Below are 24527 nucleotides of genomic sequence, written 5' to 3'. Positions count from 1 at the left end.
TCTCGTGCTTCTGAGAAGTCGCCTTAGCCATCTGAATGTATGAGGTTAATGACTCCAGAGATTTTGCTCATGGCAGATGGAAAACTTCACTGGTGTGAGAGGAATTGTCACACCTCCCACTGTGCCAAAAAACCTGAAATACTGCGAAAGGCAAAGGATTTGCTTCCTAAAAGACACCACAGGTGTGCAACTTATTTACCAGCCTTGGCATTGCTGCTACTTTGCTCACATAGATTTTATGCCAAGTATATAAGCATGGTACATTTCTGAGACAGCACTCAGAATAACACAAGATACTTTTAAGAGTTCTTAGGAAATAGCTTGGGAAAATGAACAAGAAACTACTATGCTTTACAGCATAATGTAGCATAGGGTAAGGTATTTCACATCCATTTTGTATTTGCTAGAAATGTTCTTTCTGCTCATAGCTAAAAATTATTGGATGTTCCTTTAATACAGAAGGTGTATCTGAAGAGTGGAGTTCTTTCTCAGTTGATGTGACCCCCACATATATACGGTATACTGCAATGATGGCGAATCTATGACACGCGTGTCAGATGTGACACACAGAGCCCTCACTGCTGGCCCGCGTCCCATCGGCCCATTTACACTCTTGTTGTTGTTCCCCCCCCCATTTGTTCTCCCGCTCCTCCTACAGCTTTTCTCCACTGCAGCTTGCCTCCGCTACAGCTTGCCTCCGCTGTTAAAACCCGGATCCTTTTGTTGTTGTTGTTGTTGTTGTTGTTGTTGTTGTTGCTGGTAGCCAGAGATTGGTTTTTAACCCCTTCTGTGCTGTTTTTTCTGGCGCTTTGGCAGACTATGTCGGTGCTGCGTGTTAGTTCCAGCGAAGGTATTATTCATCATTGATTTCTGTTCTCTACCCCCCCAAAAAGCACAGCAGCTTTGGGGCACCCCCCCAAAAAAAGCAAAGCAACTTTTGCACCCCCCAAAAAAACCTCCAAAACTTTGGTCAGCAGCTCCCCCCAAAAAGCTCAACAACTCTGGGCACTTTGTGATGAATAAGAGGTTTTTGGTTTGGTTTGGTTAAATAATTAGTTTTTGGTTTATTAAATACAGTTACCAGTATATATTACAATTATACATTTTTGTTATTTAAACTATAAATATCACGAAATTATGGTTTTCTCTCTCGAAATGACACACCACCCGAGTTATGCTCGGTTTTTTGGCACATTTTGACACACCAAACTCAAAAGGTTGCCCATCACTGGTATACTGTATATATGGATTAAAGATACAATCATATGAATTTTTGCTTAGGCGTGAATCAAGCTGAACTCAGAGGGCATGCTTCCAAGTCAACATGCCATACATTGCATGGAGCTGAGCTGCAAAGAATTAAGCTCTCCCCCCTCCCCAATCTAGTGCATTATCTTTTACTACTTTGTAACATATCTCAACTATATGAGCTTGGCGGCCTGAGAATGAGCACAGGTGTTCAGGTACTATGTAATCCAATTAAAATGTTTAAAAGGAAGTTCTTTTTCTGTTGCCACAGAAGTTACACTTAACAGGCTTATAGTAATTAGGCAGCCTGGAAAGTTGCTTTGCACTTAGAAGTTTGCTGCCAGGAATATAACGAGAGACAAGCACTGCTGTCCTTGTGTGTCCCGCAGCTGTTGTGGCTTTTTCCATCTGAGAGCAAAAACAGTTGCCTCGAGCATTTCAGAGGCATGCAAGCACACAGAAAGTGTTCATTAGCATTGGACATGAATTTTCAGTTATTGGAAGCAGATGGCTAATCCACATGGTGAGCGAGTCTTAAACCAAATCCACTGAAGACTACGGACAACAATAATACAACCAAAGACACATTAACACTCTATGGCCCTGATTAAAATTTATACATGCAGAACCTAGATACTCTGAATGCCACCAATCAGCTATTTGATGAGGTGGGAAGAGAATAAATCCAGTCTCCATGCTATGTTCTTTACAGCTGATAATATTGGGACTATCTAACTGGGCTACAAACGTGCAGCCACAACTACTAGATCGAGATAGGAAATCATCTGTGCAGCATTCATTTGCATGGGGGATTTCCCATTCAAATAAGAGGCGCTGAGTAGAATTTATTCTCACAAGTGTGAGGCAATAATAATAATCCTCAGGTATATTTCTATGTAACTACATCATCCTGAATGGATGCTACAACATATAGAACTGGTTTGGGGTGGAGGTAGAGTGGAATACAAAGGCTGTTATGAAATAAACATGCGTTGTCAACACCCGCAGTTCTATGACCTTACAAATAAGATTCTTCATCAGAAATGGAACTCTCTTCTAGATTTTTCTGAATGTTGGCTGTGGAGAGTATTGTAGTTGGTTTTGACCTACAGTATAAAGCCTTAAATGACCCAGGACCGCAATGTCTCAAGGACTGCCGCTCCTCATATGAACTGACCCGTACCTTGCGATCATCATCAAGGCCCTATTTTGTGTACCTCCTCACAAGATGTTTGGAGGTCAGCAACAAGAGATTGGGCTTTTTCTGTGGTGGCTCCCTGCTTGTGGAATGCTCTCCCCAAGGAGGCTCACCTGGTGCCTTTATTACATACGGTATATTCCTGCGTATGAGACTACTTTTTAACCCAGGAAAATCTTCTCAGAAGTCGGGGGTCTTCTTATATGGCGAGTATATCCCAAACTCTATATTTTAACTGGAAAAGTTGGGGGGTCGTCTTATACGCCCAGTCGTCTTATACGGCGGAATATACGGGTATCTTTAAGTGCCAGGCAAAAACATTTCTCCCAGGCCTTTGTCTAATTAAACAATATACAGCCTTTTAAATGTGTGTGCCGCGGGGAATAATTGTTTTCGTTTGTTATTATGGTGTGCATTTCTGGATTTTTATATTGTGAACTGCCCTGTGATCTTTGGAAGAAGGATGGTATAGAAATTTACTTTAATAATAATAATAATAATAATAATAATGCACTATGGATGTTGCTCTGGGCTACTTGGAAGAAGGGTGGTATATAAATGCATTAAATAATAATGATTTAGACAGCAATCTTGTGTCCTAATATTCAAATCCCTTGCTCTGTCACAGGGGTGTAAGTGGCTTGAGGATTGCAGCCCAAGTCAAAATACTATTTGGCAATTGCTCCAGTAGTAATGCCAAAAAAAAGGGCTAACCACACTATAGAATATAAGCAATAGGTAAAATGTGTTTTATATGTAAAATACCATCCAAGAAGAGGAAAAAGTAAAGAAAGTTTCTGTTAGTTAGAAACCATTATTCACTAAATCTTTCTCTTTTAACACTAAAGGCCGGAAATAACATGATACTTCCGGAATCCTGCGAAACCCAACCACAACAAGTATTAAGGAAGCAGTATTTTGGCTGAACAACTTAGAACATTTTGGAGTTTCTAAGCAATATTAGGGTGGCCTTGCTTGATCCAAGATTCTTCACAGTGGTGTGATTTTCCACATGCATCCACTTAGCATGTTGAAACATTGTACTGTTACAGCTGCTGAGATTTCTTACTACGTACATCAAACCAGCTTTACTTATCCTTTCCTGGAACTGAGTTTCACTAGAATTCTTGAGATCATACAACAGTTTTGTTACTGTATCCCTGTGTCTTATCCCATTGCAACACAATTCACCATTGTATATACAGTGTTTTGAATACGATAACGCCTGGGGCCCATTCAAGGCAATCAGATTCTTTTATGGAGCTCTTCTGGTACACAGCCAGCGTTCCTAAGCAGACATTTGTAAATATGTTTTTGGCACCTTTTATTCTTCGGAAGGTTCATCACTTCACTGCTTATTTAAATCGGTCTCATGTTCTGTGATCAAAAGTGTGGTTCACATTGCTGTCTGTGAGGCAGAAAATTCACCTAAAAACTCCAGGAGCTGCTACTGAGTTACTCACTTGAGATCTGCATGTGCAATGCTGAGTTTCAGGTTGCTGTTTTTAACTCTGCTCTTCAATTGATCAGTATCTCCTTCTTCCAGCCTTAGCAATGCCTCTCTTCAAAGGCATCCCCATGACACATTATGGTTGTCTAGAGAATATGTTAACAGTTCATTGACAAGTTGTGCAAGTGGAGCTGAGGCTGGCACAGCTGTTCCAGTGGTGAAAGATTCTTCATGCCATAGAAGCTACTTGACAATTTATGGAGGGTAAGACTATCCAATCCATGGCTACTACTAATAATCGCTATGTATTATGCTCAAGTCCCATTTGTGGGCTTCCCATAGGCATCTCATTGGCCACTTTAGGAACAGAATCCTGGACTGGACAGGCCTTTGGTCTGACCCATTCGATAATGAATGAAGAAGAGGAAGAGGAGGAGGAGGAGGAGTTTGGATTTGATATCCCGCTTTATCACTACCTGAAGGAGTCTCAAAGCAGCTAACATTCTCCTTTCCCTTCCTCCCCCACAACAAACACCCTGTGAGGTGAGTGGGTCTGAGAGACTTCAAAGAAGTGTGACTAGCCCAAGGTCACCCAGCAGCTGCATGTGGAGGAGCGGAGACGTGAACCTGGTTCCCCAGATTACGAGTCTACCGCTCTTAACCACTACACCACACTGGCTCTTAATCTCAGGTTCGTCGGTTTGAGCACCATGTTGGGCAAAAGATTCCTGCACTACAGGGAGTCGGAATAGATGGTCCTCGTGGCCCCTTCCAACTCTACAATTTTGATTCAGGTTCTCTTCTTGTGTTCTTAAATTCCAGCTCTGTATCTGTTGAAGTAGCTTAACAATTTTGATATCCTCCCCTTGAGGCCTCTGCAAACACAGCTTGCATTCCATCCAAGTATGTGAAGGCAGAAATCATGTTGCTGGGGGCGTGTCTTGGCTGAAGTCCTATTGAAAGCTCCGTGCTATTATGAAAGATTTAACACACTGTTGTTTTGATCATAAGAAACAAAAATGTTGAGCCTTTTCTAGGAATCAAGGTGTCTTGGACTGTATTGTGTGCCAAATCTCGAACTGTTGGGAGAGTACCAAAGAAATGTTGGTTTCGTAAGGGCCCAGCCAACCATGCTCTCTACTTCAGAAAACCCTCTGGAGACTGAAGGCACCTGTAGTCCTCTGTTTTTCTCTGCATCTGCACTTTGTTTCACACAAACCACTGCTCGCCTGCTCCCAAATCAACCTCCAGTTTTCCAGGAATATGGTTCCCATGTCAGTAACTTGTCTTGCTACAAAAACGCGTATGGCGGGTAAGTGCTCTGTTGTAGCATACATTCACGGGAGTTGGAGCAGGCTCTTCCTTTCTGGGACTAAATTTCATGTCTGAAAGAATAAAATGATATGCTCCAATGAATCACCCATCTATGATCCACTTCTCTGTTCTCTGCTCTTCTGCATTGAATGTTGAAGGGTGCCGGAAGATAGGGAAACCCACCGGTCACAATGGGTTACTTTGTCATGGCCCCAGACAAGGACTCCTCAGAGGCAGAGTCCTCTGGATACTGCAGCTCTGAAGAGAGATGGATTCACTCCCTGGTCCACCCCAGCTTTCCTTGATGTCATAGTTTCGTTGTTGAGCTCAGTAGAGTGAGAGACCAGCCAACTAGAAGAGTCTCTGAGACTGCTTGGAGGCAGACAGCATCCAAAATCGGGTCAAGACCTAGGGTTGGGTGAATATCACTCCATGAGGTCAGATGGTCCAGGGGTCAGGGAATCCGATGAGCATGGGGTCCCGGGTCAAGACAAGCAGCAAGAAGCAAGGAAACACCAGGAACTTCTTGCATTGTTGCCAGCATTTTGCTGCTGCTGGAGGCTCTGCTTAAGAAGGCTGAAGCCAGCTGGTTCTCAGCACTGCCTTCTCCTCTGTATCCCTGAAGGCTGATCAGCTGCAGATGGAGCCACTCCACCTTCTTCCCCTTCAGGCTGCTGTTCAGCAGGCGAAGGTGACTCCTGGCCCATGACACGAGCTCTGAGGAGTCACCTTTGCCACTGGAATCTGGTGGCTGATCCACAGACTCCTCAGGATCATGAGAACCATGTAGAAGGTTCCCTAGAAGTGGAAACACAATTACCCCCAAAGAAGTCAATGGCTGCAGCAGAAGACCCCGGCTCTTCAAGTAGCTGGGAGGCAGCACTGAGTGGGTGGACAGCTGACAAGGCCACCTCTTGTCATTTTAGTTCTCTAAAGCCTTTTTCTATTGGGCCATTTTGGCCCGACAAGCTTGTAGAGTCGGAGAGAGGCATCACTTCTGGGATAGGCCAAAGATCTCCATTGGTGTTGTATGTCTCTAGGACTGTCAAAATCAAATGTAAGAGGTAGTTTTATGACCAAAAAACTACGGGGTGTGGGAAGGCAAAGAAATAATGGGAAGTGAGCCAGATGAAGTAGGTACTTTCTTAAGCAGCAACAGTTGTTGAGCTGCCCTGTCTTCTTGTACTACAATAAAAAGGTTGTGGCTTTTCTTAAATATAACCAAATGGAGCCTGCTTGGCAGAACTGTTGAAGTAGATTCAAAGTTCCATCATACTTAAGTGCCTGATTATGTAAGTCCTCAGTGCCCACTTTGTTCCCATGGTAAAGGAAACAGAGCAAATGAAGAAATACATGAAGAAATGCCTTTGTCGGGCTCTAACAGGCCTTGGTGTGGACACTAATTAGCCTCAGTTCCGAATGCATATATATCAGGCAATCCTATTTACCGAAAACTGAATGTTTTATTTTAAACCACATAGATCTTTGTGAAATGCTGATGGTGCTGCTGTACTAAATGACTGTGGAAAAACAAATAAGCATCACTGTATTCAGGATCCTTAGCAGGATACAGTCAATCAACTACATTGCACATTTAAAAGTGCCTGACAAAACAAGAGATAAGCTTACAATTATTTAATGTTTCAGCTTCCGCCTGAGCTATTAAGATTTCAAAAGTGGTACCAGGAGCCAAGGTGATAATTGCCCAAGAAGCTCTGAGCTTTAGAATACAAAATTGCTTATTGGAACCCATTGTTTTTGTTCTTTCTTTTTTAATTAAAATTTCTATTAGATTTTCATAACTTTAACTAATATTTCAAACTTCAAACCTGTTATACATTTCTCTTTTAATTTGGCTTTGCACCTTCCCTTCCATGCTGTTTCTATACCCATCCCTGCACATTTCACCTCTATTTCATATTCCTCTATTACATCACACATTTAATCTAATATATATTCCTCTTTTTCTTATATTGTCATTTATTTCTGTTGCTCCAATTTCAAACCCTGCCCGCAATTTCATTTGGTTATGATATTTTATCTGTTGACATCTTTAAGCATAGTTTTTAAGGTTTTTACATTTTGTATATCAAGACTCTATCTTTTTAATATGGAATTAGCTACTGTGAGAGCCCTTTGGGTCAGTGGAATTTTTTTTTAAAGGATATAATAAATAGTAATGTTTTAGATCGTATACATGGAGTGATGGGCCACTAGCAAAAAGGGCAGTAGGCAGAATAATTTAACCACAAAGCTGAAATTCTTGTTTGCTTTCTGTTTCGTTTTTACTATTCATGGAAAAGCTGGTGTGTGAAGAGAAAACCACTGGGATACATTAAAACTCCTTGCTAATGTTCTCGGCGCTGTGTTCTGGGAAGGGAATGACATTCTGCAATAATTGAATCATGCAGAGCTCTATGCAGCAGATACCCTTAGGTGATTATGTTCAGAACAGAAGCTCTCAGAATGTCATTTAGCAAATGAAAATAGAGCTGGATACCAGTAATAAACCAGTGCCCCCAAGCTATAGATTTTCTAGGGTAATTTAATTGAAGCGCACAAATAGTTTGTGCTTTCTGCCTATGAGAGGGGGCAGCACTGATGCACAAATGATTGATTCTGAGGTCCAGCCAACAAAATGGGATTTACATTTTACCAGAAAATTATGCACTGATCCAATTTGCTTACTATCTCCAAGTCAAGTCAGTACATCTGTCTGTCTAGGATGGATCCCCAAGGGTAAACTTACTTATTGGCTACATCCAGGGCTCTTTTTTCCTGCTGGACCACAGTTCCAGCACCTCTCCAGTGGGTGCCATTGCAGGCCAGCTTCTTGGCAGTGATAATGCTGCCTGTTTACAAAAACCACAGCCTCCGATCGACAGCAGCAACAGCAATGGGGCATTGGGGGGGGGGACGACACTCCAGCTGCCTTATTATGTAGAGAAGCAACGGTCAAGGCTTGCCCCTCTGAGGGTGCCTGTGTAGCACAGGCCAGGCTGATGCCTGGGCACATGCTCAGAGGCTGGAAGATGCAGGTGGCAGTGGCCGGATGCTGCTGCCAGGGTTGTGTGCAACACAGAGATCTGTGCTGCACAGCGGTCCCCGCCAAGTATCACTGCTTGGAAGGCTTCGTGCGGTGAGTCGCCCCCAAAGAAACGAGGGTATAAAACAGCAGGATTTCAAGTTGCAGCCCAGAAAAGCATGTGCCTATCTTGCTCTCTGTTAATGAGCGGGGAAAACAATCTGACTCTCCCTGTAAGATGGTGTAGCCCGGCATCTTGTCACATGGTTTTGGTTCCAAGATGCTGGTGGCACCTGGATTGGCGACTGAGGCAGTGAGTTCCAGCCCTTTCCCCCTAGTATATCAGTATAAACTCCAAGGCAATTTGGTGCAGGAATTACCCCCCCACCCGCCGCCAGACTTAGCTTCATGAAGCAAAAAAGAAAGTGCATGGTGAGGTTAAACTCTAAAACTCAGGAGGAAAAGACCTCTGAAAAATCAGACCAAATGTCTTTTTTCTTCTGGCACTTTTCCCCTAGAGAGATCATAGGTGCAGTGTCCACATGTTGCATAGGTCTTGGAGCTGTTGGGTCAGGATTCTCAAATGGCCACGTTCTGACCAAAAGCAGTTCTCGTGCAACTGCATTTTTGATTTATTTTTAAATAGAGAGAATAGGACAATAGAGAGGGGGAAGGACACAATAGTCCTATCACTCCTATATGGCATGGAATCCAAACTTGACCATGCCACATGTCAACACTGGTCTTGCCATAATTAATGCTAGCTAGATTTCTGGTTCAGTGAGTTTCGAAGGCAGGTTTCCCAAACCCTTGGTAACTTTCACGGTGACTGTAGTCAAGGGAGGTGGAAATTTGTACTGGAAAGGCCACAGCAAAGGCAAAGCAGCGCATAATTCCACAAGCCAACTCTGATTTTTTAAAGAGCTGGGCTGCATTTTCTCTGCACCGGCCTAGTGAATACTCAATTAGATTTTTCAAGGCAGGTGGGATTTTAATCTGGGTCACTATTCACTGGATTTTGCTCCTTAGAGATTTGAGGTCCCACACGTGTCTTTCAGAAATGACATCATTTGAGAATGCAAATAGTTGTTCCCAAACGTAAGTAAAAACGCTTTGTTTTTCTAACTTGACTATATAAATGCTTATAAGTGCTATTTCTGTGAATACATTAAGGGAGAACGAAATCCTGAAGTGTAGAATGTATCAGATTTAAATGATAAAACTGTGTTCCAATATAAAACTATATATACCTAGGTTGCTGGGGCTGCACTAAAATAATCCAAATGTATTTCATGAAAATGAAAGTTCAAATTGCATTATCGTTTCTATCGGTAGGCTTATGGCTTTTGTGATTCTTTTTGTATGTGCTAATGATAACATGAACATATTGCGATTAAGCAAAGGCTTAGACATCTCATACCATCGAAATGGCATTTATAGCATGTTTATCTTCCTAGGAAATGGAAATTACAATCACAAAATCAGTGTTGTTTTTCGCTGCTGGGAGAAACAGATAAGGTAAGAGCTCAAACGGAGGTGGGGGGAATCAGGCTTCAAGAGATGCTGGGTGAAATTGCATTTTGACATGGCTGGAAGCAGTTTTAGTCTGCTCAATATGGCGCAGCATGACCTAGTTCACCCCAGTTTTTTCTCTAGTTTGCCTTGCTACCATGATCACAATCTAATCTCAGTCTCTTTGTTACTTAACGCACATGACCCAAGGATGACCCATCCCCAAAATTTGGCATATCTGGGACCAAGTTTGACCTTGTTTTCTTTAAACTGAGTAAGCCTCTTGGCCGCCTGCAGCATCTGGTGATCTTCCTAATTCACATGACCACTTTTTCATAATAAAATGCAAAGGCTACCAGGACTTCTCTTGCATAACCATAAAAGCACCATTGTCAGCCACAACAAGCGTCATTGCCAATTATTTGACTTGAAGGGTCAGCATGATATTTTATCGCTGTTACATCAAAAAACCAGCCATGGTGGGTGTAAACTCAACAGGATTGGGGGCTGCTTTTGCAAAAGAGAATAGCCAATGCCAAGCACACTTTTTAAAATGGCTGCTTAATGCAATGTTTGCGGTCCTAAACCCAAGACTTAAGCCTGCACGCCATTGCATCATTTTTTCATTTATAACTTTTAAAAACTGCTGTTCATCCTTGTGGATTCTAGGGAAGCATACGAAGGACAATGGCCAACTTAGTCATACTGAAATACAGTGATATGAAAATAAAAATAAAGATCACATTCCAGAGTAATTTAATGTCTGTCTTGGCACTGAGTAAGGATTCCCCCTGGATCAGATGCAACTGATAAATTCAGAAATCAACCAAAAGACTCACACCACCAGATTTCCAGTTTATCGTACTGGAGAGAACAACTCAAAGAAAAACACAGCAAAGAAAGAAAAGTGACAGTCAAGTTCCAAATCACTTTAGCAGGATGCTGCCAGGGGAAAGTGATGCAGATTGCATATATAGGGATTTTCACCGCTGCGCTTCATTAGGTTGCTACCCATCTGCTCCAGATTCTCTTGATGTAGTTGAAGTCCTCTTATTGTCTTAGTTGTTCAGAGTGTGCCACTTCTGATGTACTCACCACATACAGCACACACGTCTACAACACATTTTATTGTGCATTCTAGTTCTATCCGTGTATTCTGTTCTGTTCTATTCTGTCACGGGTCCATTGTAGGGGGTTGGAGTAGATGACACTTGGGGTCCCCTCCAACTCTACAATTATATGGTTCTATATCAAGCAATGCTTCAGATCAAGTTAAGTGAGAACACCTCTCACATGTGTTTTTACCCATTCTTGTTTTTCACAAGCCTTTGTTTGGAAATCATAATGGGCCCAGGCTCTCCAGCTGGTTAGAAAATTGAAAGCAAAACAGATTCCTCGCCATTACTAAATAATTTTATTAAGCTCCTGACCTGTGATCTGCCCGTGATCTGCATTTCATTTGTTTTAAACTCCTTATTATGAAGAATGAGCTGTACTATATATTCATGAGCTCTCTCATCCTTCTGTGGAACGTAACAAATCAACCGCCCTCTCTCCAACTGCGTTGTCAGCTGAGGCTCATGCAAAAGTCAGGTCTGGGACAGAATGCTGGAACAGAGTTCCACTGCTGCTCTGCTGAGACTCCTGATAGCATGGAGGTACTAACTGATGGCTGATTAGGATAGGTAAGAAGGTCAGATGGACTGTGAGAAAGATATTGGATTGGAGATTTTCCATTGAAAGCATTTGATAATATCACTTGGAGAAAATCGGTCACCAGTCAAGGTTTAGAAGTGAAGGAGGTGCTATAGAAGTGGATATGGGATCTAGTTTTGGCTTTTTAAATACAGTGGTACCTCGGTTGTTGAACGTAATCTGTTCCAGAAGACCATTCGACTTCTGAAACATTTGACAATTGAGGCGCAATGTGGGCGGTCAGCAAATTCCATTGAGAAAATGGAGAAACGTGCCTCGGAAGCCGTTCGACTTCCAAGGCACGTTCAAAAATGGAAGCATTCACTTCTGGGTTTTCGGCATTCAGGTTCCGAATCGTTCAGCTTTCAAGAAGCTCGAAAACCGAGGTTCCACTGTATATATTTGGAGATATAAAGCTATACAGGTCGAGGTTGTGTTTGAACTAAAAAAACTACATTATATGTTTGTTTTTAACGCAACTCCTTTTGCTTTTTTCTGCCTACAACCTATAATAACAACAATAACAACAACAATAATAATTTTTTATTTATACCCCGCCCATCTGGCTAGGTTCCCCCAGCCACTCTGGGTGGCTTCCAACAAAACATTAAAATACAGAAATCATATTTCCATAAAATCTCTTGTTTATTTTGCTACTGTCAGGCTTCTTTTTTGTGGTGATAGATGGTGCTGAGCTAATGAACTTTATTATTATTATTATTATTATTATTATTATTATTATTATTATTATTATTAAATTTATCTCCTGCCCTTCATTATAAAATCACAGGGCGGATCATAAAAGTGATCCATAAAAATACTCACAACCAAAAAAATCCATAGACATATTATAACACCTTTCAGTTCCAACATTACACATAGACTGGTGTTGTAAACACAAAAGGTCTGGTGGAGAAGAAATGTTTCCCATGGACTTTGTAATACTGAAAGAAAGAGGAAAAATTGGCTCTCACAGGCCAGACCTGCTATCCAGAGGAGCTGGTTGAACTTGGGGCAAATGACATATCAGGGTGCAAAACAAGAATAGTGTAATTGCTCGTACCAGGGATGGGAACTTATGGCCTTCCAGATGTTTGTGGCTTCAACACCCATGGACAAGGATGGTGAGAACTGTAGTCCAACAACATCTGGCAGGAGCACCAGTTCCTCACCTCTGACACACAGTAACTTATGGTCTGTCCTTCTCAATTTCTGTACTTATACCCCTGACAGTACGAGGAATAAGTAGCATAGTGCCAGGACAGGAACAATCAAGAGTTGCCATCAAAGCTGCTTCCCGTGTCCCCGATGAGCTATCTGCATGACACACCCTTCTCTGGTGAAGCCCTTCCCTTTACAAAACAGAATCACTCCCCGATCTATACACCGGGGGGGGGGGGGCGTTACGTGCAGTTGGCCACAGGAGCATTGACATTTATAACATTCGTACTGCTGCAGCAGAAAAACCTCTGGTGGTGTTATGAAGCTAAAAAGCAAAGCTTAAGAACTCAGTTGTTGGTTAGAAGATGCCTGACCAGGAGTCGTATCCCGAGATGAAGCTTACTTACTTCAGTCTTTGATTTGTTTACAAGTGAGTTAAAAGTGAGATTGTTTATTTATTACATTTATATCCCACCTTTTGCCCAAGGAGTTGAAGGTGGCCTACATAGTTCTCTTTCCCCATTTATCCTCACAACCACCATTTGAGGTAGGTTAGGCTAAGAGAGAGTGTATGACTGATGGGCCCAAGGTCACCCAGTGGGCTTCAAGGCTGAGAGGGGGTTTGAACAGTGTCCTCCCAGGTTCCAGTCCAGTGCTCTAACCCAGGCATCCCCAAACTGCGGCCCTCCAGATGTTTTGGCCTACAGCTCCCATGATCCCTAGCTAAGAGGACCAGTGGTCAGGGATGATGGGAATTGTAGTCCAAAACATCTGGAGGGTCGAAGTTTGGGGATGCCTGCTCTAACTGCTACACCACATTGGCTCTTTAAAGTCCTTGAACCAAGAGCTCTCGCTTGATGTCATTATGATTTTGTTGCCTTTTTTCATCCCACCCCAACAAGATTATCTTGACCCTCCTCACTGCATCGTGTGAACCGAGATAGTGCTCAACATTTGCCCATGAGAATCCAGTTCAGAAAAGATCATTCACAGTGCACAGGTTTGGAAAACCTCGTCATTCATTACTGATCCTAATGAGAAAATCCTGCTAACCCTAGAATCATCCACAATATAGTCTGAAAACTCTCGGTGTAGAAAAGCAGTAAACTGGCAAAGGGAGATTTGCTATTTTGAAGACCAGCTATTGAAGTCTTTAGGGAAATTCTCCAAAAGCAGCTCCTACACTAGGCAACTTGTTAACTAGCCTTCTGGGAACATTACTCACAACTTTTTGTGAGTTCATTACAGGTGCTTTTTCGGTTTTTGCACGTACCACAAGTGCAAGGGGGGGGGAGAGATTTAGTTTAGCACACATTACATCACCACTTAAGCATCTAACAGGAAACTAATATCATTATAACTATATTTTACATTTTCCAGTGAATGTTTAAAACAGCTGAGCTACATATGAACTGAAAGTTGATGTCAGCACACAACAGCTGTTTAATATTAACCAGTACGTATATAGTGGCAAATGACTTTGTTTTCTGAAGATAATTCAAACTTGTTAAAAATTTCCAGCTGCTTTGTAGGCACTCAGAAATAACCTTTTCAGCATAGCAGTGTTTGTTGACTTATTTTAAAAGGTTTGTTCTCACTTATTCAATAGAGGTCTTTTAAAAATAAAAATAATCCTGTGCTTTGGAAGGCAGCTGTGAATGACAGGTTTCACTGGACTACAATTCCAGTGACAATATTTATGTTTGGAATATTTTGCTGCAATATAATAAATAGGTACAAGGAATCATAGAATCATAGAGTTGGAAGAGACCACAAGGGCCATCCAGTCCAACCCCCTGCCAAGCAGGAACATAACATGGATTCATCTAATTTCAGAATAGTTCATACTCATGACTAAATGAACCTATTTTGCCACTAACATTCTAACACATATTTAAGAAAACTAGAATACTTGGGTGCATCCCACTTCCTTGTACCACCTACCAGTGTTCGAAATTAGCCAGGTGCCAGGCGCATTTTGCACCTGGCTTTCAACCACTTGTGATTAAGTGAAGATGCCTGGGTGACAGGATGGCGCCTGACATCTCCACCATCTGGTTCTCATTGGTTCTGGACTGTTTTCACACACTAATACCACATCCTGTAGAATTCTATCAGTTATCTTTTATCTGCACAACCAATGAAGTTCAGGAAGCACAATGCTTTTCTGTGCAGCCTGAGCAGTCACCGTTAAGAAAAAGAGGTCGAAATAGGGCATTATACATGTAGACTGTGCCTGGATAAAGTGACTTTTCTTCTTAACCTAGCTCATGGTTGTCATCTGAACTAGCCAGATATTTAGCTGAGAATCAATCACAGTCAGTGAATCATTTGAAAAATAGGACTTTAGAGCAATGTTGGCCAAATATGGCAACTAGACATTTCATTCTGGCAACTGCAACTTTGGTTTAAGAAGCCATTTGGCGCCTAGTTTATATATCTGAGTTTCTAACACTGCCACCTACCTGGTGAAAAGTCCAAGGGACATCTAGAAGGGTTCAATTTAAAGTGAAATAAGGAGAGAGAGGCAGCATATCGACCACAGAGTATGGCTATCAATTGAACGGAACTCAACATGAACATTTTTGTCAATTTGCAGCCACCTCCTAACACAGCTCCAGTAACTATTCACAATCTTCAGGACTCATTCAGAAATGGAAGCAAGGAACTCTTGATTTGTACCTACAAAATGAGGTCAATAGAAATCCACAGACATAACTGCCACATCTTGGCTACACATCTGCATTAGGACAGTTTTTGAAAATTCCAAAGTACTTTATGGAAGAGCTGGCTTCCAGTTTTATTCAGTGATATTTCTGTTCACTCACTAGGATAAATAACTCAGCCGCTTATGTCAGGAAGTAGAATGCTGCCTTGTTATTATTATCCCTGGAAAAGGAAGATCATTTCGTACACACACATTTTAAAAGCAGGATAATTTTCTACTATAGCACTTCAATGTCTGTAATAATTCATTTCTTCCCTCAGAGGATAACACCGATGACCTGAGCATCAAACTATTAAACAATCTGATATAAAAAAGACTTTCAGCAAATAACTCTGCCATTATTGGACTGTGAGCTGAGCTCATAATACTCAATTCAGCTAAAAAACCCAAAACCACATGCACACAAGATGACTGGGAGCACAAATATCTAAAAATGGTCGCATACAAAAGGGGTTTAAAATGTCACAGGAAATTTCTTTGCTTCAGAATAGGGAGTCTTATGAATACTTCATTATTTCTTAAACAGATGGGACACTGTGCATTGCATGAGCAGCAAAGGGGGCTTGATTCTTCCCTCTTTCTCCATTCACTTGGTGTGTGGAATTTTATTACTGAGTGAAGTCGGGCCAAGTTCATCACTTGGATGATGAAGCCTTTACTTGGCCAACAATCTAGAAGCCCTTCTCAGTTGCAGAGCATCCCCCTTGCATGAATTCCTGGTTCAATTCCTGACATCTCCAATCAGGGTTAGTAAAAGACTCCTGCCTCAAGTTCTGTTTTCAGTGTGAACTATTTTGGTGGGAAGAGGTGAGGTATGGCTCTAGAATCCCATGTGGCCGTTGGCCCTTGACCTAACTTCATGTGGATGATGGCAAAGAGGGGGGGGGGGAACTGAAGGAAAGGTGGTAGTAGAAAAGGAGAGAGAAAATGGGATGGGCTGAAATAGAGAATGGGGCCATCACTCACTTCTGGCTCCAACGCAATGAATGCCCTTTTGACTCTGGGTCCACTGGGTGTGCAGCCAACAACAGATTATATTTGAAGCAATGTGCCTCTCAACAGGAAGAAAAAGGTCGCCCCTGATGTAGACAATATTGATTTAGATGGAACAGGTATCTGGCTTGGAATATGGTGCCATTCTATACAGGGATAACCAAAATATCCAGTAGTGATCTCATCCCACAGTAGCTCGGCTACCTATATCATCCTTTTTAGTGGCAAAAAAGGATCTTCCCTCATATCAGGTGTAAATGTGTGAAAGAATGAATTGCAAGTGATAATTTGTATGGTTTTACCCCCTGATCGATGCTAAATTTAAGAAGTGCTCGAATGACTTTCATTCTACAAACCATTTCTTTCACGGTCTGTATTGTGTAGCCTTCCTAGTTGCCTGCATTTCAAATAAAGTCCAAGGAAGACATTATGAGGTAATTTCTTCCCCGAGCCTTTTCATATACTGTACCGTAACCAACATGCTTAAGTATGATTAATGCATGAAGGGGTTAATACCATGGAATAAACTGTCCTGCTAGGCTTAGCTATATCCACTTCCCTTACCTTGGGAAGAAATAGGTAATCAGGCCTGTTGTTCTCTCCCAGATTACCTGATGAACTCAATTTCTCACAAGCCACTCTTGTGTTACTATACCAATAATTTAGGAACTTTCACCACTTTGCAACTAAACCATGTTTTACTGCCTGTGCAACTTTTTCCGAATGCTATATGGAAAAGCAAATGAATCTGACCTTTGAAGAGTTTGTAAGTGAACCAATTTTAACTTACCAAACATGTGGTCTTTTTCCTATGCTAGGGGAAGAAGTTTTGGAACTCACACACATGTTAACAGTCTGGCAGTTTATATTTCCATCCTTTACTTTGCTGCATATTTCGTGTTTTTTAATCCCTGTTGGGGTTCTCTCACCAAAGAACACTTAACCCCAAACTTGAATCTTTGCATCTAGGAAATCTGTAACAAATGCTACCAACGACGGTTGCTGTCTTCAATTAAATGCACACAGTCTAATTCAGGGGTCGGCAAACTAAGGCCCGCAGGCCAGATCAGGCCCACGGACTGTCCATGGATTGGTGTGGGGGTTCTGTTTGTTCGGGCTGCACCATTTTTTTTGTGCCATTCCATTTCCCACCCCCCTCACACACACTGTGTGGCACCTCCTCCCTCCCTCCTGGCTTTTCCCCACCCTGCCTAGAGGAGGAAAAGGGCTGGGCTGAGCGCCATTTTAAGCAGTCCCTCTCTGGAGCCAGCCCGTTCGCGCCGCTCATCTTCCCTCCGCCGCCGCCCTGGTGCTCCTGTGGGCCAGAGAGCGAAGCGGACGAGCTCGCTCTGCCTACCCATGAGAAGCAGCCGCTGGGGCTGGGGAGGAGGACTACTTACCCCCCTCGCCTCTTCTTCTAGCTCTCCGCCCCCGGTGCCGCTTCTCCAGCACAAGGTCTGAGGGACAGTGCACCGGCCCGCGACCAAACATTTTTGCCAACCCCTGGTCTAATAGCACTTGATGCTGCAAGCCTATACACATGTATCTAGGAGTATGTCCCTTCCCAAGTGGAACTCACTTCTAGCTAACTTAAGATTGCACTGCACGTTTGTAGATTTTCCATAACCACAACCAGGGCTTTTTTCCCCAGCCGGAACTCACCAGAACTCAGTTTCTGGCACCTCTCAGGTGGGCGCCATTTCCATTCTAAGAGGAGAATGAGGCAGGTGTTCATGGCGAGTTCTGGCTCTTTCTAGAAAAATAGCACTAGCCACAACCAACAGTCTCACCACTCTCCCATGCTAGCTTTGAAATTTAGGCTTCTTTTGACATATGACCCAGCCTATCATGGCAGCAGACCGTTAGCCTATATATATGTCTCCTATCAACCATGGAAAATGTTGGTCACCTCTGAAACAGTATGAATGCTTTTCCTCAGATGTTTTTGAAGCTATTCATGACCTCAGGGCAGGTTTCATAAGCAAAAGCTCAAAACCAGACAGTTGTTTCTCACCTGTTGCCAAGCTCTGACTTTTCAATTTTCTTCAATTACCTTCTAGACGTCTTTTCAGGAAGTGAAAACAAAAGTCTTTGAAGTTGCAAATGAGTAGTTGCTGAATGGCTACTAGTAAATGTAATTCTTAACCTCTCCCTCCTCCCAAATACTCTATAAAAAGCAGCCTGCTTCTGAATAAACATGGTTCCCTTTGAGCTTGGGATGGGGCTTCCATACACTAAGGTGTAAACACTACTTGTTTATCCTTAGGGATGAAGTTCTAACCGCACAACATCCTACATACTACATACTACAGAAAGGCACAGGGCGAACTGTCCTATTCCAGACTGAAGGGTTCTACTTACCCAGATGACAAAGACAATTGTAGTGAAATTGCACTGTGTGTCATACCACAGCTACCTTCCCCAACCTGGTGCCCTCCAGATGTTTTGAACTACAGCACCCATCATCCCTGACCATTGGCCGTGCTAGTTGGATAATGCTAAAAAATTAATTCAAATTTTTAACAATATGAAACTGTAATCAGTCCACTGATATCAGTAAAATCTGCTCTTCGTGTGGATAAAGAATCGCTTGCAAATTGTAACTACCTATATACAGTAGTTCAAAATGTCATTCTGTACTTTCTCCAGAATTGAAATAGCCCAATTCTGTAAACAGATCCCAACTGAAAAGTTATCGCACACATTTGAACTGAGTCATGCACATTCTTTTCAAGTGTGTGATAATGCTTATCCCTGGAGTCACACTCCTTTTTCTCTTGAGTAAATTCAAAACAATGTTGGTGGAAAGTAATCCGGGGGGGGGGGGATAACAATAGGAATATTGCAAATCCTGTATTAAGCCATCTTTCTGTGCTCTTGACTCATTGCATTCTGTTGTAAATATGTCTTAGCTGTGATAAATGCTTGTGTCTTTCAGAAGCAATGTCCAAAAGCAACAAAGGGAGAGGTGACTACTGAATTAATCCTTTCTGTCTGCTGCTGCAGAGCAAGCTACGTATACCAGGAGGCTGAAAACTGCCCCTTAAAAATCCATCTTACGCCAAAAAGTCTTTGTTCATTCCAGTGGAGCCTATTTCCAAGCAGGAGTGCTTAGGACAGAGATGAGTGGTCCCCTCCAGTCGTTGTTGGACTCCAACTCCCATCAGCCCTAGATAATATATAGTCAGGGATGATTGGAGTTGTCATCCAGCAACATCTAGAGACCCACAAGTTCTCCCTCGCTGGATTTAAGATCCCCAGCCCAATCCTGCAATGCTATAACACACACTGCCCATAATGCAGTAGGAATCTAATTTCTAATGAAATATGCATAGAATTTGGATGTTTAAAAAGTTAACTAAAAATTACAGGGTGGAAGATCAAACCCCTTGAGGCGCATTGAGATGATTCGGAAACACTAAAAGGAGAGGCTCAAGCCAAATGTATGTCAAATGGAATGCATGGCTAAGCAGCGGCGTGTTACAAAAAGGTCTTCTGTTTAAAAGAGAACCAGAGACTCGCACCAATAAAGAGAATGGAAACGAACATAAAATCTGTTGAATAACATCTCCAAGAAAGGAAGCTTAGAAGGAATTTGCAATTCAAAGTAGAACTGCAGTAACAACTACCGGTAGCTAAAGAAGTACGAAAGACCTAGGTCCTCTTCAGACCTTACTTGCATCATGAGAACAAACCTGGTAATAGTCGTTGGGTGGTGTGACTAGGCCTGTCCCCAAAGCCACATAAGTTAGGGCATAACTTATAAATTAGAATATCTGGACAGGATTTCAGATAGGTTCATGTACCAGCCCTACCTGGAGATGCTGGGGAATGAACCTGATATCTCCTGTGTGCAAAGCAGATGTTCTACCATTAAAACCACTCAGAAGAGGATGGCCTTCATGCATACAGGCACTGGTCTTTCTTATTATGAAGAGTACATTTATTACCTATACTTATAGCCCACTCTTCACTGAATGGTCCCATGGTCCAATTGCAACAGTCCAATCTGGAATTTGTCAGGACATGAATCACTTGGCCAAGCTATTGGTCTCTCAGTGGAAATATCATGGTATATAAAATTAGAAAGCAAAGCATGATATGGTGGCTCAATCAAAATTTGGGGGCATTTTTCACCAAGTACAAACCCTACACATGTGTGCCAACACAGGAAGAGTAGCATATCAGCCACTTCCATAAATACTGCATGAAATAGCAAAAAGAGGTTACTTGTTGTCTACTACTACTACTACTACTACTACTACTTCTCAACCAGCAAAAATATTTTTAGGAATTGCAGAAACGCTGACACCACAAGATTTGTCCCAGTAGCCCCGTCCTTGGAACAATTTTGTGCCAGTTCTTTAAAGTGCAAAGAAGGCATATATTCCAAAAAAGTAAGAAGGGGGTACTAATTATAATTTGTCTGCATAATAAAAAGAATTGTTCCAACAGCGATGGTTACCATTTGCAGTGTGTGAATTGAACTATTCATTCCTTAGAGCCAACAGCACTACACAGATCTGAATGATACAGTGAGTCACAGTCTATTTCTATAAACTCTAAAAAGTCATCATAATTTTCTGACTCACCCAATATGAATTTTTGACAGCCACCACCTTATTTACTTTTGAGGGAACATGAGCAATCATTAATGAATCCCCACCAGCCTTGCACACACTGTTTGAACAAATACTCCAGGTCACTCATATTACAAACTTGTTCAGGACGTGCAAACCCCACCAATATATAAAAAACAACAGAATGACTCAGGAGGAAGGGAGGGCTATAATCAATGAAATATTGTTGTCAATGGTAAAAAGGATTGCCTTTAATATTAGGTGCTCTCCATGGTAAAGGAAGAGTTGTCAAAGCAAACCTAGTTATTTAAAATCAGGATAGTTTTATGATATTTTTAGCCTGGGATTTTATTTCACTATTGCTTAATGCTAAATGTTTAACTGAAAAAGTCAAATTACCCATATTATGAAAACTGTATGTTAACTAGCTAAGTGTGTACTAGTGGAATGAGTGGGAGGGGGGCCAGGGAGGGAACACCCCAGTGCCACACCTGATAAGGAGTTCCTAGGGCAGAGGCAATTCCCTCTATCCCTTGATAAAGTCCTTATGGGCTTTGCCAAGACAACCTCTTCTGTACCTTTGCCCTACAGCAGCTGCTGCAACTGACACGAACTGTCTAGGCACATTGCTGCCTCTTCCTAGATGGGACTCATTCTATGGCTGCGACTTTTTCTCGTGCCCAGAGATCAGATCCCAAGCTAGCACATGATGTTGGAATCTTTAGCTTCGGAGAGAGATGCACAGATATTGATAGCTATGGGATTCCCCGAGCTGCCACAGCCGACCTAATTTTTACACACTAGTGGGTGAATGACCCCTTCGGATCGAGAAGACAAACCATACTGGGAAGGGCTGTGTGACCAACAGACAGAAAGCATTAAAATCTATCTGTATTTGCTTTTTCCTCTTTTTTCTTCAGGCCGGGACATGTGAAGAATGTTTCCTCATTTTAACTGTGAATTTGCTAACTTTGTGATTGTTTTCCCCCAAAACTTTATAAAAAAACAAATCCTATGAGTAATCAGATGTGAACTCAGAAATACTTTGCAACATCAGAGTTCCACAAACTATTTCCCCTTTTCACTTCCCAATAAATGTTTAAGGCAGGGCTTCCCAAACTCTAATCTGTGGACCACCAGTGGTCTCCAAGCTTTATTCAGGTGATCCACAGTGTGCCTGTGAAGAAGAGCAGAATCAGCAGTTGCTCCATCATTCTCTGAACCTGGTGGTTCATGCAAAAGTTGAACAGGATGGACACAACCCCCACATCCATCGCATTAAATATTCATATTGAATTATCTTTTATTTGCTAATCTTGTTTCCGATACTGTTTTTTTCTCACGTAAAATTCAACACGTAAGAAATAAAAGAAGCAATGAAAATACAACTACAGTAAAAATATACGGCATCTAGCGCAGCATATTACAATTGTCACAACAGACATGAAAATCATTAAGTCTGCTAAGACCATCAGCAATTTTCAAGCGAGGTGTGTCTGGGAACCACTGGTTAAAGTACCGTAAATTTGCATAAACTAGAAACAGCTATTCTTCCAAGAGCTACTAGTGGCTGTGTCTCAGCTAAAGGTTGAACTATACATTAAACAATGCCTGGGGGCTGCTACCTGAACAGCATCCCCCACATTGATTTCTCCGCCCGGCAATAACTTGCACCCCTTCACTAAATTGTCAACTGCTTGTAGGATAAGGGATTGGTAAATGGTGAACATGTTGGTGTTTTGAGAAAGGGTGAGAGATATTACATGAAGTGGGGGAAGGCGAACACATTTGACCCAGGAATTTCATTTGGGTGTCAGTCTTCTGTGGTATGAAGGGACCCAGGTGGCGCTGTGGTTAAACCACTGAGCCTAGGGCTTGCTGATCAGAAGGTCGGCGGTTCGAATCCCTGTGACGGGGTGAGCTCCCGTTGCTTGGTCCCAGCTCCTGCCAACCTAGCAGTTCGAAAGCACGTCAAAATGCAAGTAGATAAATAGGAACCGCTACAGCGGGAAGGTAAACGGCGTTTCCATGTGCTGCTCTGGTTTGCCAGAAGCGGCTTTGTCATGCTGGCCACATGACCTGGAAGCTATACGCCGGCTCCCTCGGCCAATAATGCGAGATGAGCGCGCAACCCCAGAGTCGGTCACGACTGGACCTAATGGTCAGGGGTCCCTTTACCTTTACCTTCTGTGATATAATATGTAGTTCTACCGTAAGTATTCTGTTCTTCAGGACCAATATGGCAGGCTCTTACATTTATGTCAAATTCCTCAAAATAATGAATCAGTCTCTCAAACACACAGATAGAACCAAGCAGAGGTTCAGTGGAGAAAACTCATTACAGAGATCTTTGCTTTTATGAGGTGCCTCTTGTAAGAACGTGAAAGCAAATCATAGGCTTGGATAGCTCAGTCATAACCTTACTTTTTTCTTTGATCTACTAGCTCCCAAAGCCTAGAACAGCCCAGCAATTGTATGTCTTTCTTTTAACTTAGATATATTAAGAGTTGCTTGAAAAACTGTTGACTTAACTTGAGGAGGTTTGCTATTTCAAAATATGAGAACCCTTGAATTAAAGAACATGCTTAGCGCTTTGCTGAATTAAAGCCACAGCAAATACACTGTGACTTCCTCTTTACGTCAAGAGTTTCGTGATAAAATACTCCTTTTGCATTGCTATGTTAAGAACTGCTGGATAAAATTTACTTTCAATGCAATTGCCCTGCGGCTCTGGAATGACCTTCTTGAAGGACACCATAAACTGTCTCTCTCCCCAATGACATTCCAGAGGGTACAAAACTAAGTTGTTCTCCAAAGAACTTGGCCATGAACTATAGTTTTTCTTGGTAGGCTGTGGAATGTTCTGTGGATATTCTTTGAAAATGAAGTGCTGTTGATTGGTGGGTTGGCTGTAGAGACTGAGTGACACCCCAGACATGCAATGGAGGCTTCCTGGCTCCTCCCCCTGAGTGCAATGTTTTTTTTCAATAGCTGCTTCTGCAAAATGGGGTAGCACAAGGGGGACACAGAGGAATGAGGAAATCTGAAGAATTTGGTGAGGCTACCATACGCAGGCAAAAGCGTCTTTCCACTCATGAAATTATGTCTTTGGATACAAGCCATTCTGCTTTGGGTTTGTATGTAATTTTGAAATCTTGTTTGTTTGTTTTTTATGTAAACTGCTTTGACCTTACGAAATGGGTTAGATAAATGCCACAACTACACAAATAATTAAAAGGGTCAGCATAGTGCTTCAAAGAGCTTCAGCAAGATGCAAGTGGAGTCGTGTGTTGACAGTGTGCTTGAACCTCAACATTACTTGACATTCAGCACTATCTTAAAATATCCGTGGATGCTAACAAAAATTAAAATTATGGAAGCTTATTGGGGGGGGGGAGTTTCCTGCCACCTCCACTACTCTGCAGCTTCTTGCACCCCATTGGGAAAAAAGGTCAATAGCAGGCATAGGTACACTCAGCCCTCCAGATGTTTTTGGCCTACAACTCCCATCATCCCCAGCTAACAGGACCAGTGGTCAGGGATGATGGGAATTGTAGTCCCAAAACATCTGGAGGGCCGAGTTTGCCTATGCCTGGTCAATAGCTTCCTGAGCAATGTAGGAC

The 24527-nt window shown here is 42.2% G+C and overlaps 1 protein-coding gene and 1 long non-coding RNA gene across 4 annotated transcripts in view; one reads left to right on the top strand and one right to left on the bottom strand.

Moving 5' to 3' along the window:
- STARD13 (StAR related lipid transfer domain containing 13) overlaps positions 1-24527 on the bottom strand; it is a 217677-nt gene that overhangs the window by 81593 nt on the left and 111557 nt on the right. The window lies entirely within an intron of this gene.
- On the top strand, positions 9095-19870 carry LOC148686004 (uncharacterized). Its single transcript, XR_015949668.1, has 3 exons — positions 9095-9333; positions 9693-9753; positions 19263-19870. It is a non-coding gene; the product is annotated as an uncharacterized LOC148686004 (long non-coding RNA).

This window comes from Zootoca vivipara, chromosome 4 (assembly GCF_965207765.1).
Source record: "Zootoca vivipara chromosome 4, rZooViv2.hap1.1, whole genome shotgun sequence".
Classification (NCBI taxonomy): domain Eukaryota; kingdom Metazoa; phylum Chordata; class Lepidosauria; order Squamata; family Lacertidae; genus Zootoca; species Zootoca vivipara.
The sequence above is the reverse complement of the archived record's forward strand: the minus strand, read 5'-3'. Positions and strand labels throughout refer to the sequence as shown.